We start from the raw sequence: 20,995 nt of genomic DNA, 5'->3' as shown, positions 1-20,995 counted from the left end.
ATAATCCAACAAAGCACAGAGATTGCCCTTGACTCTTGTTAATAGTCATAACAAAAGACAATGTGATTGGAAACTGTTTTCTCCACATCTTAAATGGCCATCTTGATTTAGAAGGATTCATGTCCATCCTATTGATTAATACTTTCTGGTTAAGCTGTGATCTGTTCAGTGTTATGGCTTCAATAACAGTTTTGCCAAGCTTGGTGATTCTCATGAGCGTTCCATTGTAGAGACCTGCTGCTTGATCAATGTTCCTTAACAACATTCCAGAAGCACCAACTTTCAAAACTAACTTATGAGGAGGAAGTCCTAAGCCATTTATTGTGTTGAGAAACTCTGTACTACATAAGTTGTCAAATGAATCATTATCTCTTGTTAATTTGTAAATTGAGTCACAACTGTAATAGTCTACAGCATCTCCATCTAGTAAAGAACACATGCATTCATTAACTTGATTAACAATCTCAATTATAGGTGCTAGTATTGCTCTATCATTGAAATATCTATTATTAGTAATATTTGCTAACACATCTTGATAAATTTCTTTAACTATTGCATTCAATGGATCTATGTAATTAGTAATTAAAAATTTTGAAAGTATTTCAATCTCTGCAAAGCCATCATGAGTTTCGCCTAACTTTGCATCTCCAACATCAACTAGCCATTGTGAGAATTTTGTCGTAACTATGTCTTCCATGATACCAGATGTTGATTCCAATCATAAATTCTTTGTTAGAGTGAAAATATAGCAATATTGCTATAGATATGAAGAACTGATACATACATCAACAATAATTTCTCTTGTACCTTTTGGTATAACTAGAAGTATTTGCCAAAAATCACCGCCCATGAGGATACACTTGCCACCAAATATTTTATTGCAATGCATGATGTCCTTTAATGTTCTATTAAAAGCCTCAATGCAATATCTTTGTACCATGTGAGCTTCATCCCATATTATTAATTTTGTGCTTATTAAAAGCTTTGCCAAATGACTATTTTGCTTAATATTGCAAAAAGAATCTTCAGAAACTTGAATTGGAATATAAAACCTTAAATGTGCAGTCCTTTCTAAAGGTAACAATGTTGCTACAATTTCACTTGATGCAATAGTAAGCACAATATCTCCTCTACCATGTAAGGTTGAAGTTAAAGCATTCCAAAGAAATATTTTTTCAGTTCCACCATATCCATAAACAAAATAAAAGCCACCATTATTTGCTTATAATGATAGCAAAATTGTATCGAAAATATGTTCCTGTTCTAAAGTTAATGAAGATATCAAGTTAATTGATTCTCTATGCAACGATTCACGATCATAATTCAATTCTTACAATAGAAGATAGTTTGCAGCATTAATACTATGGGTAGTAGATAGTAAAGGAAGTGAGGGGAAGTTGCGCAAACTTTTATCATTTTTTTTACAATAACAAATATATCTCCTTCAACGCAGCACTCTCTCTCATTTCATTAGTAATGATGACATCTATGAAAGATAATATATATAAGTGAAGTTAATTAAGTAAAATCAAAAGTTCAATATTAAAGTAGTTAATTAGGTTCTTACTTGATTGAGTGCAATCTCATTTAGGGAGGTACAACATATCTTTTAACAAGATTATAGATGTCTCTTTCCAAACCAAGTTTGGTCTACTCAAGCAAGAGCATAACAACATAGTAACAAACATCTTCCTTAATGAAACACTTGAAGCCCCATATGATGCTTCCTTGATAGACTTAACAAATTCTGAATCATCATCAAGCAACCCAAGTACAAAACATGTTTCTCTAAAAGTTGGGTAAATAATGCCATCAAAGGTTTTAATGTCATCAAATGATTTAAGCCCTTTTATCTTTGTAAGTAACACTCGTAGGTAATAGAATTCACCCGATGAAGGAGATGCAAGGGTAATTCTTCCAATTGTAAATCTTTTTTTCTTGGTTTCCACGTTCTTTTTGCCCTATGATACACGTAATGATGTGGAAATCCAACATACATTAAAGTCTTTGCAAAATCATCTTTAGACTTATTTTTTTCCATCCACACTAAAAACATTGATTCACATACTTTTTTCTTGTCCAACAATTCAATTAGATCATCCTCATTGCTATATATGATTGATTGTTGGTTTGGCAAGTGGAAGCTCAACCTTTCAACTGGAGGAAATCTATGATGAATATCAAATGCAAAGATATGCGAGCTGCCTCGCAAGACAATATTTATCTACAATTGCAATATTGTTGCACTTCATCTAGTACTATAGTTGAAGTGTTGGCATCATAAATTGAAGCTACAACTCTGTCATTGCCTTTACTTATGTGCTTAAATAAGTACTTTATAGAAGTTGAGTGATTGCATTTCTCTACATTGATATGCGCTTGAAACATATTCAATAGAAGAGCATTATATGGAACAACATTATGATTATCTAGGTGAATACCTTTAATGTCAACGGTATTACCATCATTGTGCCTTCTATAGGTTATATAGCCATCATCATCAACTGTAGTATGATCATTGTATTTCTTTGGAAAATACTTGCTGCATTTCTTGTCCTTCATACAAGAAGAATTAAGATTTAAGTTGCCACACGGTTCATGAATCATGTATCTTTGTACTAAGTCATACAAGACTGGAGAAGTTTGCTTGTTTGGTATTTCTGCAGAAATCATCCTATCCAAATTAGATGGATTTTGAATCTTATCATTTTTATCAATGAAAAGTAGTAAGTGGGCATGTAGAAGGCCACGCTTTTGAAACTCAATTGTGTACACTTCTATAAGAAAATAAAGATGAACGTTATTAGTTAAAATCTATGTAAGTTGAAAAAATATTTTAAAGAATAGTAAGATAAGAAACTAACCTCCTCGAACGGTCCCAAATATCTTTTTTCCTTTTATATAAGTAAGACTTTTAGCTTCAACTTAAATACTCTTACTAAAATATCTAGCCTATCTAATGGATTTAGAGAATATTTCTTGCAAAATCTAGTAATTTCTGGCCAAGCTGGATTGCAATAACCAGTCCACCTACAAATAGCTATGGCATCTTGATAATTTTAGATCATATACCTTGCTCTATTGGTAAATGAAGAAGGTAAGATGATGCGTTTACCAGTTGATGATGTGCTCCTTTCACCGTTCGATAATGCATTTGACAATCCTTGGTATAAATCCACTCTCAATTCCTTTTGATGTGTTCTAACCTATAACACCCTAAATTTTTTTTTTCAAAAATAATTTAACTCAACCATGGTAGAAAAGTTTTTACCATGGTAAACAGAAGTCAACTTATCCTATATTTTTTTTGAAAATAATTCTATAATTTAAAATACTACCATGATAAGAAACGATAAAACATAACCTTATAAAATATTTTACCTTTTAAATTAACTACCATGGTAGAAAAGGTTAACCCCTTTTCAAATAATACAAAATAATTTTATACAACTAATACACATTTACAAACATAGTTGGGTTACAGCCACCCAACGCATCTTATATCCATAAATTCAATATAAAAATATTTTATAATTGGCTTAAGCTTGCACAATACAACATCTCAGATAAATTTTTACTTCCCACATGCCATTAGGCTAAAACCATATTTTTCATTTTTATACTCTCAACAAGTGCAAACCATAAACCAACAACTAAAGTAAACAACTTAATTAATTCCCAAAACAAGCCAATTATTTGGCTTCATAATCATGCCATTTCAAACCATCCAAAATAAATCAGAGATTAAAGTTACAGTCATCCAAAGTGTACCAAAAGTAGAAATAGTTTGAAGGATATGATTACATTATTACATTCACATAATTGTCAATAAACAAAAAGCCCTAGTATTGGTAATATAACACATTAAAAATCATAAATCAAATACCTAAAAGAGACAATAGATCTATGCCACTAAGCCTCATGAACTCCTCCACGCGCCACTCATGTTCTTATCCTGAAAATTGTTAACCACATAATGAGATTTAAAAGTCTTAGTAACTAATACCAATTTATGATAATGTATAGAAACGGTTAAATGTGTGCTTGCTAAGTGGGGAAATAACAGTCATATAATTCCAATAAAAATACAAGAAATATTACAATGCATAACAAATAACTATCCTTATCTTCTTTCATTAACCTCAAGCTATAGCCCTCACTCGGTGTTAAATTACTCAACTAAAGGTAGATTAGCCTGAGCCCTTATAAGTCACTTATTGGGCTTTAATAGGGGCATACCACGTGGCACATAAATACAACAACAACAACAACAAATCTCCCAACAGCTCCCACAATAATCAAACAAATTCATAATAATATTGTACAATTATACAATATTACAATTTTCACAATTTTTTGATTTTCAACAATATTACAATATGACATCTCACTTGGCAAAAATACTTCAAAATGCATATCCACAATTTTATAATTTTTTTCATAAACATAACAAGGTAATTTCTCAACAACAATTCATAATTTTCTCAATAATCACCCAATTAACATGAAGCAACACTAATTATAAATTAAAAGTATGGTTATCTCATGGCTTTTTCAATAAATTATTTCTTTCAATTTCTCTCCCACCACAATCTTCACCAATAACACAATCTACAAATAACATATTATTTATAAATATTAGTTTTAATTATTGAAACTAATAAAATAATTCTAATAATAGAATTAAAAAATATAATATAATTCCTAATCTCAACCTTAATACAAACCTAGAGTTAGTACTATTAAGTAAAATTTTTAACTCCTCTTTTAGTCATGAATAAATATTAATAAGCTAAAATCAACTTCTAAATCAATTTCTATTATCAAAATTTTTCTTTTTATTTTATAAATTCGCACCTAAAATACCTAAAAATTGAAAATTAAGTCTCAAGCTTAGAATTATCATCCTATAGCCATAATAATCCATTTTTCATCTTAAATAATCATCTAAATATCAATAAATTACCATATATTTTTAGATTTAGTAAAAATCTAGTATAGGGTTTGATCCATAAGCCTCAAATTCAAAGTTCATCAATAAATTTATACTTTAGAACATTTATTATACTACTAACAACTTCAACAATCACATTTATTCAACATAAATTCATCCCTTTTCTAAACCTTAGATTTTCTACCACCACAAAATTAGAAATCAAAGAGAAAGGACGACTAAAAAAAATTTTAGAATACTTAAATAGTCTTAAAAAGCTTAAAATCACACCTTAAATATCCTATTAGGAACCCAAACCTTTAAAACTCAGATCTCCTGCACTGGCAACTCGCACTCTCACTGTCTCTGCTTGGGAAAAGGAGTGAACAGACGAAGGAAAAGGGGTGTGATTTTTTTTAAAAAAACACTATGTATGTACATTACAGCACACGGAAATGTCTCGCTCCTCCTCTTTTTTTTCTTAATTTATTAATATATATATATATATATATATATGTACATTACCTCTGCAAGCAAACGTCCACCTCCCCATTTTTTTCTATTTTTTTAATTCCTATATATATATATATATATATATTTCATTTCTCAATCTTTCTTTCTATTTTATTTCTCTTTCTTCTTTCCTAATAATAATAATAATAATAATAATAATAATAATAATAATAATAATTTTTAAAATCTTAACTTAGAATTATATCCTAAGTTAGATTTAATAATCATATCTTACTAATTTGCTTACCTTTAAATATTTTTCAAAATTTCTATTAACCCAAATTAATTATTAAAATTTAAATTGGGATGTTACATAACCCATAACAGTCGTTGTAATTCTAGCATCATATATCCATCAACTATGAATTGTTGTAATAACCTACCAGCAATAAGTAATGTGCTCACTTCATTAACTTTTGCCATTAATCTGTAAGCAAAGTATTCTCTTATGCCAAGCCTTTTTCTCTATTTTTTTCTCTTTGAACAGTCACTGTGCTCTATATTATCATGATACCCATCTTCACCATATGAGAATAAAATAGGATATTGAAGAGGAAGATATAATGGGCGTAATTCACTAATTCATTAAAGGGGTCTATCAATTTCTTCAATAATAATATCCCTTTTATCAAATTGCAAATCAATATCTCCAACTATTAATGCAACAACTTCAAAATTAGTTGGTAGATTATATGTATGACCATCATGAGCTCTGGAGCTTGTCAAGCACAATCTCAAACTACTACAGTTTTTATTTTTCAACATCGATGATGTTAAATGATATTGTTTAACAAATGGATTTGATTGATTCAATACACTTCTAATATCATCAACAATTATAGGGTCTATACATGACTCCTTCCTATATTTACTGTCATAAACAAATGTAACATCATGTTAGTTTAAAATTTAAAAATGCATATGTAGTAATAAAATTACCTTATTGCAAAAATTCAATTGGTAATCTCATTCTCTGTGTCATATATGTATAGCTGTGAATACACAAGTCGCGATCCTTCTGGTGGTAATAAACTCCTTATTGTATGATAATTCATGCCAGATAGAACAAATGTGTAAGAACCACTTCCGTAATTCTTTGCGTGGTCAATTTTGCTACCCATTGATGTGAATAAAAACATGTTATTGTAGGCCTTGATATTTGTACTGAAGTTTTCTGTCCTTGAGGATTTCTTGTCAAGAAATAAAGACAGCAATTTTTGAGGTGGTTTATGTATTGATGGCAACACAATTTTTCCTTTCAAGCAACATATTGAAAAGGAAAGTGTTCTTTTTTCCCCATCACGCTTTAATCTTTCATTATACCATATTAGTCCACCATACCAAGTGCATTCATATGTTGAGTCTCCTATATCATGATATTCTAACAACATATGAATTTGTAACTATTATACTAATTTATACTGATGTGAATTGTAGCTAATATTTAACCTACATGAATTTAGCAACCATACCTAAGCAAGTTGTGTGAGTTACTGAAGAAACACCTTGAGTACTGTCATTATCTCAATCTATTAAACATTATAGCTATCTCAGATATGAATTAATTTTACCAACACAATTATTTAAAATAAATGTAATACAAAGCCATTGTACTAACTACTATCTTCACATGATAGAGATGCAGAATTTGCAGAATCATCACTGTATGTATCATTGAATTGAAATTCTACATCCTTGTAATGATCAAGTGAGCCTGAATAAATGATGACTAAATAAGGCACAAATTAAATGAAAACAATATAATTGTTGTGATGATTTTAAAATTTAATATCAGATTAATTATGCATTTACATACAATATATTACCTTTGTGAATTGTGTCTTTAGTCATTATATGATTACTAAGTACATGATTATCAATTAATAGATGTTTTGAAATAAATCATTGGCTGCTGTTATTTTTTCCAGAATACTTAGAGCCATTTTTCATAGCTCCAGAAGATGTGATGTTCATATCAAAACTTTTAACCTGCTTTAACATATTGCACAATGATTAGTTTTTCTTTATTATACCTATATAAAGAATTATACTATATAAATAAAATAATCAACCATATACTTTAAATGACAAATATAAAGAAGGAATGATTTACCTTGTAAGGAATGATGAGCTATAGTATCATCATGCATTGAGTTCATGTTTTGGAAAAAAGATAATCTTCAACTATTATGACTGAATCCATCATTAGGAGTCGAGGATGATGCTTTAGCTAAGGAAAAAAAATACATCTAAAAATATGATGCTATTGCACAACTTATATAACTTTTAAAAATTATCTTACAAAACAGTGGGGTGAGATTAGAAGCAATGCTTGAAATCTGTTGTACTCTTGAAGTAGGATCCCCTTTTTTGGATGGTTTATTGTTTCTACTTTGGATATGAATAGATGACTGTGTAAGCATTTCATTTTTTACTCCCAAACTGGTGACTACATTGACTAGTAAATTATTTGAGTCATAGTATATGCTAGTTCATGTATCGTGTATAGAATATTAAAGTTCATAGTTGTTATAAAAGATGATCGTAAGGATTTAAGTTCATAGTTGAAGAATAACTTAAAGACCTTAAACCTCACCTTCACATCTATTTGTTCTATCTTGGAGCACATTTGTTGAAAGATCTTCACTGTAAAGAACAAAGTTTCACCTTTTTCTCCCTTGCTTCATTTAGATCTTTTAAAAAATATTACGAGCAATTTTGAACACAATATTGTGTTTCCTCTAAGACGGTGGAGTAGTGCTTTGAAAGCATTTAAGTTCAAACTACTCAAAATATAACTTTTATTCTTAGCAGATGTGTTTTGAATGAATCCTCACAAAAGATGAAAACTGATATGGTTTATCTTCACACTGACCAAAGGATATATATATATATATATTAAATGAACTCTGTCTTCATAGAGAAGTCACATTCTTCATGGGTAGTTGCACTGTTGACAGTGATAGGACTTACTTGAATATAAACTTGTCCTTTATATCTTTGTCAGTATCCTTGAATCATTCATTAAAAATGTATTTATTACCTTTGCCATCTGCGTTAACAATATTAAGGAATTATTATGGCAATTATACAAAAACATGTATTACTTGAATTTTATATTATTACTTTAGAGAATGATAAACATTGGTGGCACAAATGCACTATGGCTTTGTTAAATTGAGTTTGGGAAATTGTAAATTTAATTATAGCATTTTCCATTATTCAATAAAAATGATAACTTGTTTTAGTTTTATCCTTTGCAATTTTTGTTTACATTAAAGTATAAAGAATTGGTAGTGCAGGTATTTGTCCTTCTCAAATGATCTGTGAGACAAGTGTTTAGGCATATTTTCTTTCGTAAGCATGGTCTTTAAATTATACATTATGAAGAAAGGAATGGCATTGATTGTTTGTTGCTGAAATTCCATTTAGCGTGAAAGTTCCATAGCCAATACTAATAGGAATTAAAATATTCAAATAAGGATTGATACTACAGCTTGTGAGCAAAAGTCACAAGTTGCAAAATAAGGATTTTTTATAAACGATAAAGAATGTATATTATTTTGTTCATTTATTTTAATGTAACATTTTACTGATGTATCAAAATTCTTTGATCATCTAATATTGATCAAGAAATGAATACAAACTTTGGATGAATTAAAATTACACAAATTATTCTCCTACATATTTCAAACAGTGTTATATTTATTTTTATATTGAGAATGTGAATTGTGAATAGGTATTATAAGTAACATTATAATGTGTTTTATTGTATAATGAAGACTGAAAAAGACAAAATGAATTATTTGAGAAACACAAAATCCTTAAAACTCCATAAATGGAACATAGTACATGAAATTAAAGGGAAGGCTAGATGATCATGTCATATTGTAAGTACTTCTAAAACAGAACACATAATAGTAATATTCCTAACACATGAGACATAGAAACAACACAAAGTCAAACACAAAGGGAAACATGTGAACAACAAGAATTGTGAGCTATTGAACTGAGCTTGTGGAGCTAAATCTTCTCTTGCTTGACAAACTTGATATTCTTTACATTCACAGTAATGGAGTTCACCTAATTGAAAGTCTTAACCATGTAGACATAGCAGTCACTCTTCTTAGGGATGCCGTTATGCTTTACTCTTGGTGCTTTAAGGGGTAGCATTTGAGTTATAGGAAGATCATCCAAGTATTAGGTCTGTGATTCATTCTATTCAGGAGAAATCTAACATTTCTCAGTGTCTTTAGCACTCATAATGTTAGTAAGTGGTTCCTACAAAATTATTTTAACGTTTAGTTTATAACTTTCATTGGATTATTAGATTTTTGTAAAATGTGAAATAAGATAGATAATAAGTATATAAAACTTTATATAACAATGATGGGTATGTGAGAGTAGGGATTTACGACAAGTATTTTACCTTATTAAGAATAGTAATATTTGTAGAAAGACTGTCATTTCCTTAGTCAGCTTGACAGTAATTGAAAATGCACAGGTTAAAATGATGGGTATGTGAGAGCAAGGATTTACGACAAGCATTTTACCTTATTAAGAATAGTAATATTTGTAGAAAGACTGTCATTTCCTTCCTTAGTCAGCCTGACAGTAATTGAAAATGCACAGGTTAATATATTTTTCGTTATTACATTATATTAAAAAAGAAATAAATATTTTAAATTTATAAATATATATAGATATATTGACAAACTTCATGATCAGCTACATCAATGAACTGCCCTATCAAGTCTTCACATTCTATGTATTACACAACACTTATGCTTGAATTAAGGTAATCTTTGTTGTACTGGTTCAATTTTAACTTCAGAAGCATCTTTGGCACAGAAACTGAATGAACAACAAGCAATTCTTATTCTCTGAAGTCTGCTCTTTCACAAGTCTCAAGGTCCTATTTATAGTCCTAGAATACGTGAAATTGAACCATACAAATTTAAAGGGGAGTTACAGAATTTAAGGGGCGGTTACAAAGAGTTTATGATGCTCATTATGTGTGCCTTCCGTTTTAGCTCGTTTCTTGCTCTTTCTGTTTCATTTTGCTCTTTCCATTTCATCCTCCTCGGGTTGGGAAGAACTCACCCTCGAGTCAAATTTATCATCTTCATCAACGTATGGAGATAAATCAGCGACATTGAAGGTTGCAGATATACCATAAGAACCAGGTAATTCCACCTTGTAAGCATTGTTGTTGATCCTTTGCACTATCTTGAACGGACCATCAGCTCTTGGAGACAACTTGGTGTTTGGCTGTTTAGGAAATCGTTCCTTTCGTAGATGTATCCAAACCAAATCTCCTACCTTAAAAGTCTGCTGTCTTCGATGCTTGTCACGTTGAGCTTTGTATCTCAAATTCTGCTTTTGGATTCGCTCGCGGACTTGCTCATGCAACTTCTTAATTTCCTTAGCCCTTTGGTCAGCATCAAAGCTATATTGTTGCTTATCAATTGAAGGGCTCAAGTCTAATGGACTAAGGGGACGAGTGCCATAAACAACTTCGAACGGACACTTCCCAGTTGCTTGATTGACAGAGTTATTATAAGCAAACTCAACTTGAGCAAGAATAAGATCCCACTGCTTTAAATTCTTCCCCACAAAACTGCGAAGAAGATTACCAAGTATTCCATTTATAGCTTCAGTTTGACCATCTGTCTGGGGATGACTAGCGCTGCTAAATTGGAGCTTAGTTCCCATCTTCTTCCATAGCGTCCGCCAAAAGTGGCTAAGAAACTTCACATCACGGTCAGAAGTGATAGTTTTAGGAACGCCATGAAGACGCACAATCTCCTTAAAGTACAAGTCTGCTACTTGAACAGCATCATTTGTCTTCTGGCATGGGATAAAATGGGCCATTTTTGAGAAACGATCCACAACTACCATGATAGAATCTTTTTGCCTTTGAGTCTGTGGTAAACCTAGAACAAAATCCATGGTTACATCTTCCCACAGTGCTTCTGGAATTGGCAGAGGCATGTATAATCCGGTATTCTGACCCTTGGATTTAGCCAAGTGACAAATTCTGCATCTTTGTATATGCCTGTTGACATCCCGTTCAAGACGAGGCCAGTAAAAGTTCTCCTTCACCAGATCAACTGTTTTATCCCTTCCAAAATGTCCAGCTAATCCACCGTTATGTGCTTCCCAAATTATGGCTTCTCTTAAGGAACCCTGTGGAATACAGAGGGTTTTACCTTGAAATAAAAAACCATCATGCCTGTAAAACTGGTGGAAAGGTTGATTTACGGTTGCTTTCCACACTCCTTGGAAATCAGGATCATCCTGATACAACTCTTTGATAAGGTCAAATCCAACAACCTTGGTTTGCAATGTTGTAAGTAGCACATGGCGACGATTAAGGGCATCAGCTACAGAGTTCAGAGTTCCAGCCTTATGTTTGATAAGGAATGGATAAGATTATAAGAGTTCACTCCAACGAGCATGTCTGCGGCTGATCTTCTGCTGGGAATTCAAATACTTGAGAGCCTCATGATCCAAAAAAAGTATGAACTCTTTATTTAGGAGATAATGACTCCAATATTGAAGAGCTCGGACGATGGCATAAAATTCCTTGTCATAGGTAGAATATCTGAGCTTGGCATCATTAAGCTTCTCATTAAAAAAGGCAATGGGATGGCCCTCCTGGCTTAAGACAGCACCAATGCCGGTGTTAGAAGCATCACAGCTAACTTCAAATACTTGGTCAAAATTAGGAAGAGCTAGGACTAGAGCTTCGGTCAACTTCTTCTCAAGCTCCTCAAAGCTTTTCTGAGCTTGCTCTGTCCACTGAAACTTCTCTCCTTTGGTGCAGTCTGTAAGTGGTGCGGCAATTGAGCTAAAATTACGGATGAACCTCCTGTAGAAAGAAGCTAATCCGTGGAAGCTTCGAACCTCCTGGATAGATTTTGGAATTGGCCAGTTGTCAATGGCTGCAACTTTGCTTGGATCAACGCGAACACCTTCCGCGGTAATGATGTATCCCAAGAACACAACTTCGTTAGTGAGGAAGGTGCACTTCTTGAGATTTGCATACAGCTTCTGCTCACGCAATGCTTGCAAAACTTTTCGCAAGTAATCTAAATGCTCCTCTTGATTCTTACTGTAAATAAGAATATCGTCAAAGTACACAACAACAAATTTACCAATGAAGGGTCTCAATACCTGATTCATCAGGAGCATAAATGTGCTAGGGGCATTTATTAATCCAAAAGGCATCACATTCCACTCGTACAAGCCATCTCTGGTCTTGAAAGCGGTCTTCCACTCATCTCCTGGCCGAATTCTGATTTGATGGTACCCACTACGAAGGTCAATTTTTAAGAAAGTAGTGGCACCATGTAATTGGTCCAGCATATCATCAAGCCGAGGTATCGGAAACCGATACTTAATAGTGATCTTGTTGACGGCTTGACAGTCAATGCACATTCTCCAACTTCCATCCTTCTTAGGTACTAGAAGAACAGGTACAGCACAAGGGCTGATACTTTCTCGAACTAATCCTTTCTTCAATAACTCTTCAACTTGCCGTTGGACTTTGGCATGTTCCTGGGGACTCATCCTATAAGCAGGCTTATTAGGAATGACTGCTCCTGGAACGAAGTCAATGGCATGCTGTATGTCTCGCATTGGAGGCAACCCTGGTGGTATCTCATCGGATATTACATCTGAAAATTCTGACAATAACGGAATGACTCCAGGTGGATTGGCCGTCTCATCGTTCACCTCAAGCACCAGAATAATGCTCATCATTTGGGCTTCAGATTTTGACACCTTGAATTCCTCCTTAGTCAACAAAGACACTAACGGCTTAGAAATACTAGATTCCCTTGAAGATTGGCTAATCTCATTGGGTGGTAGAGGCGCTAGTGTAAACTTGACACCATCTTTTGTAAAAGAATAAGTGTTCGCTCGCCCGTTATGCATAGCATATCGGTCATATTGCTATGGCCTCCCCAAGAGAAGGTGGCATGCATCCATGGGAACAACATCACATAAAACTTCATCACAATATCGATTCCCAATAGAAAAGGTCACAAGGCATTGTTTAGAAACTTTTACCTTATTCCCTTTGTTGAGCCAGTGAAGCTTGTAAGGTTGTGGATGATCTTGTGTTGGCAACTTCAATTTCTCCACCATGTAGTTAGATACTACATTTTCATAGCTTCCACTGTCAATGATGACATTACAAACTTTTCCTTGGGCCGTGCAACGAGTGTGAAAAATGTTGCGTCGTAACCAAGGTTCTTCTTTGACTACTGTTGTATGCAGACTTCGTCTAAGCACTAATGCTTCTCCTTGATCAGCAGGTGTGACCTCCTCGTCATATATGGGATCAGTGCCGTAGAACTCATCGTCCTCCTCATCTTCTTCAAGTGCTTCATACCCTGATCCTTCTCGAATGGTGACAACCCTTCGTGTAGGACAGTCCGCAGCAATGTGGCCAAATCCTTGGCATTTAAAGCATTTGATTGCTTTAGAACCAGATTCCTTGGCAGCATTGGATGGTGGTTTGCGCATAGCAGTAGGTTGTGGCTTGCTTGAGGAGTTGGTCTGCTGAAATTCTGCTTTACGGCCTTTTGGATAACTCCTAGAGGATGAAGGTTGGAAAGTGAATCTCTTGGGTATCTGCTTCTCAACACGCACGGCCAGACGGATGACATCATCCAAGGTCCAATATTGTTAAAGCTGGACTGGACGACTGATATCTGTGTTTAAGCCTACAAGGTACCGGGCTATTGTTTGCTCCTCCTTCTCCTGAATATCATACTTCATCATGAGTTGTTCAAACTCTCTAGTATATTCTTCTACAGATAAAGATCTCTGTCGAAGATTTTGCAACTGGATAAAATTATCCTGGTGGTAATGATCTGGTAAAAATTTCCTGGTGAGCTGGCATTTCATTTTCTCCCAGGTTTCAATCTTGCGCTTTCCCTCATGTTCTTGCTTCCGTTTGAGGTTTTCCCACCAAATAGAAGCATGTTTCTTGAGTTTGAGGGCGACAATTTTGACTTTCTGCGCATCTGGAATCTCCTTGTATTAAAATACTCATTCAATAGTTTGCAGCCAATCTACAAACTCGTCTGGCTGGAGCCTTCCCCCAAATTCAGGAATGTCAACCTTGATGTCATTAGGGCGGAATTGTTGTTGTCGTGGGTGGCGGCGGTTTTCAGTAGATGACGAACTACTGCTTCCCGAATCTCTCTCTAAGTTCTCTGTTGTTGTTTAACAGAGTTTGCTGCAATTCCACAGTGGCTTCCAATTCTCGTATCCTACGTCTCAAATCTTCCATCTCAACCTCGTGCACATGTCTACGTCTTGGAGGCATTTTGGATAAGCGTCAAGGCTATGGATAAAGATTGGGGTGCGATTGGAAACGTTGAAGGATATAGGGGTAAAGTGAGATTTTTTTCAAAAGGCTAGGGGCAAAATGGGATTTTGAACTGTCTAAGGGGTAAAATAGCGATTCTAGAAGAATGATGGGTCAAATTGAAATTTATGAAAAATATAAGGGTTAAACTGGAATTCAGGTAAAATTAAGGGGCAAAATTGTAATTTTAGGAAAGTTTAGGGGTTAAAATGGAATTTCTGAAAACTTTGGGGGTCACTATGAAATTTCATAAAAATAGGGGTAAATTTGGAATTACTGAAAGATTTGGAGCCAAAATGTAATTTCTGAAAGTTGGCTGACTGGGCGCAGTGACGTGGCGACTGTGACACGTGGCAGAAAACTATTGGGCTGACCTGTCGTTGGCTGGTCAGAACGATGATGTGGCAGCTGACATCAGCGTCTTCAACCTTTGGATGGCGCGTGACGGCGCGTGGACGGCGGCGAGGCGCGTGGTCTTCCGACGATGGCGCGTGGCGGCGCGTGCGGCTGTTTCCGGTGATGGGGAACCTCTTGTTCCACATTTTCAGACCTCCTGAGCACGATGGTGATGTTAGTTTTCTGAGAAAATGCCTGGTTTGTAAAACGCGAAGACGTCAGGGACTCCTCCTCTGAATCTCTCTTCTTTCCGGCGTACTTTCTCAACTGTAACTCACTCTCTCGCTCTCTGAACCTGGCTCTGATACTAAAATGGCACAGAAACCGAATGAACAACAAGCAATTCTTATTCTCTGAAGTCTGCTCTTTCACAAATCTCAAGGTCCTATTTATAGTCCTAGAATACGTGAAACTGAACCATACAAATTTAAAGGGGAGTTACAGAATTTAAGGGGCGGTTACAAAGAGTTTATGATGCTCATTATGTGTGCCTTCCGTTTTAGCTCGTTTCTTGCTCTTTCTGTTTCATTTTGCTCTTTCCGTTTCAATCTTCTTCCCCACTATGTCATCCAACACATCTAGAACATCATAAGACCTCTCCTCTTGAAGTTAAAATTAGAAGTATAAATGGAATTGTTTTACAAAGTAGTACTACCAGAAATAGTATATAATTATTGTGACCAATTGTAACTGAAACTTTAAATTAAGAGCATTCCTTTGAATTAATTGATATGCAATCTTGTCCCAGAAAACGATGGATATCTTCCCAAAATCGTTAGAAGCAATATAGTGCACCTTGAGTCTTATAAAAATAAAAAGTTTCTAACTTTATGATTGTTTCTGTAGGAGGTAAAAGATCATAACATAAATAATGACTACAATCCTTACTTCGACTGAATAGAAGTTGGTTGCTTTTTACATACAAAACACATTAGTTTTCCATTCTCAATCCCTAGCTTTATGGCACACTTTCCACAACCATCATAAGTCCATCCATGACATGTTTCTAGCTTAGAAATCTCCCCAAAAATAAGAAAAGTTGACTCTTATAATGTAGACAATATATTAAATGAACTGTAGAATTTTGTCGTTTAGTATGACAAATAAAGGAACTTACAGCAGGCTTATCAGATATTTCTGATATCTTGATTATCTTGTTGGCCCTTAAGAGGCTTTTAGTGCTTGGTTGCATAGATTGACTCATAGGAGGTTGACTTAGAGCACTTAGAATTGGTGAGTCCATGTTTCTTGCACTGGGTAACACATCAAAAAAAACTTTAGGCTTAGTATTCTGGTAATTGAAAACTAAACATCCATGATAACTACATATAATATAAGGGAAGATTATTTTACCTTTCAATTAGTTCATTAGATTCCTTGATATTAGAAGGATTAAACAGAACTTGAGTTGCAAAGAATGAGCTGCATATTTATGGGTAGCCTACAAATACATGAAAGAATAATTGGAAATAGAATAAACATGAAATAATCTCACAGTAATGTGTATAACTAAATTAAAAATAAAGTTATATGACAAATCATCTTCATTAAAGCCTATCTTGGCAAGATTAATCAACGCAATAGATGGTGCATCGAGATTGGGCATGCACACTCATCATAAAGAATGCAATCCATGTTATTCCCCCTAGAAAGTATTGCATTAGATGAACATCTTATAGCATAATGTATAACATCAAATTCATAAATTGAAGGAAAAGTTAAGTTGTCGTTGTCATTCTGATTTTGTCTACATAAAGAACATAAAAATAATACTCAACTATTCATCTTCAATGCTAATCCTCTACCTATGTTTAGTCTCATTGTTGATATGAAATTCTTCAAGCATTCCAACGAATGATAGAAAACCTATTACATCTATAAAGCATATGGAAAAGACAGATTAATTAAAACTAAAGTCGAAACATAACAACATCTGCATAAGTTGAAAGTTATGTATACCTGTGAGGTGCTCTATTGTGCAATTCTTAGTTTGCTTGAGAATTTCAGATATTGGAAAAAAGTTATAAGAATAAATTGGCAGGTAAGCAACTTCATCCCTCATGTAAGTCTATTGTGAGAACGTGATCTTGAAGGGTAAGTTGTAGGCCTATATTGATTTGTGTTTTTTGAAACAACAAAGTTCTTAACAAAGCATATTTGTCCTTCATTTAGCCCTTATCTATACTGATTGAACATTACCTTATTCATAACAAAAGCTTAAATAGTGTTACCTTGAAATGCAGAAATGAATTTCACTGTTAGACTAAATAGATGCTTTATTATAGAGATTAGAAAGATTGTGAAAGAAGTAAGGAAAAGGAATGAACAATAAAATTTAAGAATAGAGTTATATAGCTAAAACACATCATGTAAATCTTTAATCAATGAATATCTCAGTTGATCCATATTAGTAATGAGAAGCATAGCCAGTAGTAAGGTGTAAAGTTAAAATATAAAACAAAGATAACGAACAATGCAATACATGGCATTGGATTATAGGCAAGACCTATTTTATAGGCGAAGCATGCTAACACTACAAAGGTACTGTCCACTAGTTACTTATAAATTGTACTACACACAAATGCAATAATACAAAAATATAGTAAATTGGTAAAGCATGATAATTTTGTCAAAGTTTCATAGTTAGATCAATAAGCAGTAGATTATCATATTAGTATATTAAGAATAATAATTAAGAATACCATTATCAATATGAATAATAATAAGTTTAATAATTTTTCTTATTTCATTTATCAATACTCAATACTTAAAAAGGTTAAACGAAAAGAATTTAAAATTGAATAAATTAAAAGTAAAAAAATTAAAAACAATGTATTAAAAAATGAAAAATGAAAAATGAAAAGGTATAAAATAATTGGAAAACTTCTAAACAAAATGAGACTTCAAAATCAATAGTTAATGTCAATAATGAATAAAAGACAAATGATATGTCAGGTGTGCAGATGTGCGTGTGTGTGTATTTTTTTTTTATAATCATGTCATGGGTGCATATTGTTTAGAGAAGGAAGCTACGTGTCAATAATAAAGAGTTTTAAGACTGATGTTGGCCTACAAAATTTGTAGAAAAAATATAATTATACATAGGAATCATCAAAATAGGGATAGAGCTTTAAGACTGATCAAGTCTACAATATATTCAAACAAAAAATATAATAAAAATTAGAATCAAGGAATTGGGGATGCAACTTTATGATTGAGCAAATTATACAAAATTTTTATAAAAATATATAAACATATATGTGAATTGAGTACTCAGGGATACGGCCTTAAAGTGTATAAAATTTTCATAAAAATATATAAATAGCAGTCTGAATCAAGTAATTAAGGATCAATATAGGACAAAGGTCTTCGTTTGTATTTCATTGGTATCATAAATTTAGATATCCTCTTTCTATATCATAGATTCAATAAAAGTTGCCAGTTACAAGTAAAACTTGTCGTCAAATACCAAAGAAAAAAAAGTAGGAAATGGCCAGGTCCTTAAATAGAAGTACAAATTCTTTGCTTTGAATAGATGCATTTATTTGCATACGAAACTAAAGCATATCCAAACATGAAAATAGGTTACTTGAAGACTACAACAATTATTAGCTGTTGATGATAGAATTCTAAATTTATCTTATCAACGTTGCTTTACATGAAGTTGATCATATCTCGATAAAAATATGGCATATTAATCTATATTTTTGCAAAAGGTGGCATCAATAATGGTGCAATATGAGCAAATTGTCTGCTAAAGTGCCTTCACCTACAGTTGATAGTTCGGGTGTCGTATGAAAAGTTGTACAAAAGCAAAACAATAATTGCTTTCAGACTCCCAAATTTAGATAGATCATATGAACATTACTTGCTTTAGTACTCATTTGTAGGCTACATCTCGAGACCTATCATCATCATGAGTAAATATAAAGGTTGCTGAGATTTGTCAAAATCAAAAATATATTGAACAGTACAAGAGTAGAGGAAAGTGATTCATTTGAAAAGGTGACAGTGAAAAGTGATGCATAGGAATGAAAGAAGAAAAGGAAAATTTTTTTTCCTTCTATGATGAGATAAATCATATAAACACATTTAAGGATGACAAATCATATAAATGCAGTAAATGATGAGATAGATTACACAGATTTTGAGGATGACTTAAAACAAAAAATACATTAAAATAGAAATTATCGATAATAGTGTTCAAAAAATGACTATACGTGTAATGATGATAAAATAATTCTCTTCCTTATTGACCATGACAATAGATGTATTGGAAGAAAACACTCAAAATTCATTTGATGTAAAGAAACTGTGGTAAACAATTTTAAAATAACTTTAACTGAAGTTATTGGCTTTTCTCATGGCACCGATGAAAAAATTAGAAATAATTATTATTTTTAATTACATGGTGGTGTTAATTACATATCCTTTCCTTAAAATTTAATTAAATATTATAACATTCATGATTAGGAAATACACTAATGCATAGTAATTCGTCATTCTTTTTGATTACCCAACTTTACAAAGAAATAATTTTTTGTACTATATTCAATGACATAAATTTATGCTAAGAACAAAAGCCATTGTGTTAAGACAAAATACTGCCATTGCTGTTAAAAAGGAAGCCCTGTAGCTGATCCAATTTATAACCTTACATGAAAATAGTTCATAACTTTAGCCTTATTTGAAAGAGACCTGTATGAAAAATAGTTAAGCATTGGATATAGAGTCATCGCTTCTTATAAGTTTGCATATACTTTCATGCACGTTTATCTATTAGCACCATAAGACTAATTTATTTATGCATATAACTAACTATACTACTATTTCAAACCATCTCTTCGACAATACAGATATCATTGCTAAACTGCATTGAACAGAAAGGAAAGAGAATTGGAAATGGAAGATTTGCAATCTTTTCGAGAATCTACCATATTCAACCTAATAAGGTGATGGAAACGTAGAGAAGTATCAAAGATTCGCATGATATGCGGAACATTGCTACTATATGCTACCTAAAAGATGATAATAACAACGTGGGCTAACATGGAGGTTGTCACCACTGAACTCTACCCTCATTTCTTTGTTGAGACAAATATCCCTAGGTGAAGATGAATGGTATGAAGATTGATATTTTTGTTTCAAATGCCTCTATGGAATCTTAAGAAGCTATGGTCTACATAATGGTAGATGGGAAGATGCTGAGTATGGATTATTTCTTCCCGTGTCCATTAGTCTTCAATATTTGAGGCCATACATTCCACATCTAGCAATGAAGTTACCCACTAATGCATGTTCGGAGCTAACTGTATACAACTTGTGGGATGAGTGTTTCATGAAAATAGCACCATCAGCATACCAAGAAAGGTCATGCTCAGAATGCTAGCGACTATAAAGGATACTAACGACATTGAATGAACTATTCAACAACCTTAACTACTGCATTTACCACCTTACAGATGTTGCATCTGAAGAAGTAGACTCATCCATTCTAGAAGATCACTATTTACTTAGCACTTCAGATTTAGGAGCCGAGTTAGGGTTCGTTGACAATGAAGATTAAATATGTTATTGTATCTTATGGACTTTCACTAATTTTGATTTACGTTGAATGTAGCTTATCATAGGAAAATTAATGCATTTGCTTTAATGAGAAGTTTAGTTACAATTTATCTTAAATGCATTTTAAGCTTTTCAATAGTGCATGGATTATATACCAAATATATTATTTACATTTATTATAAATTCATTGTAATGTATTTGAT

The sequence above is a fragment of the Prosopis cineraria genome, unplaced genomic scaffold (genome assembly GCF_029017545.1).
Source record: "Prosopis cineraria cultivar Desert tree isolate PC_DT_omini unplaced genomic scaffold, ASM2901754v1 PC3, whole genome shotgun sequence".
NCBI lineage: Eukaryota > Viridiplantae > Streptophyta > Magnoliopsida > Fabales > Fabaceae > Prosopis > Prosopis cineraria.
The sequence above is the reverse complement of the archived record's forward strand: the minus strand, read 5'-3'. Positions refer to the sequence as shown.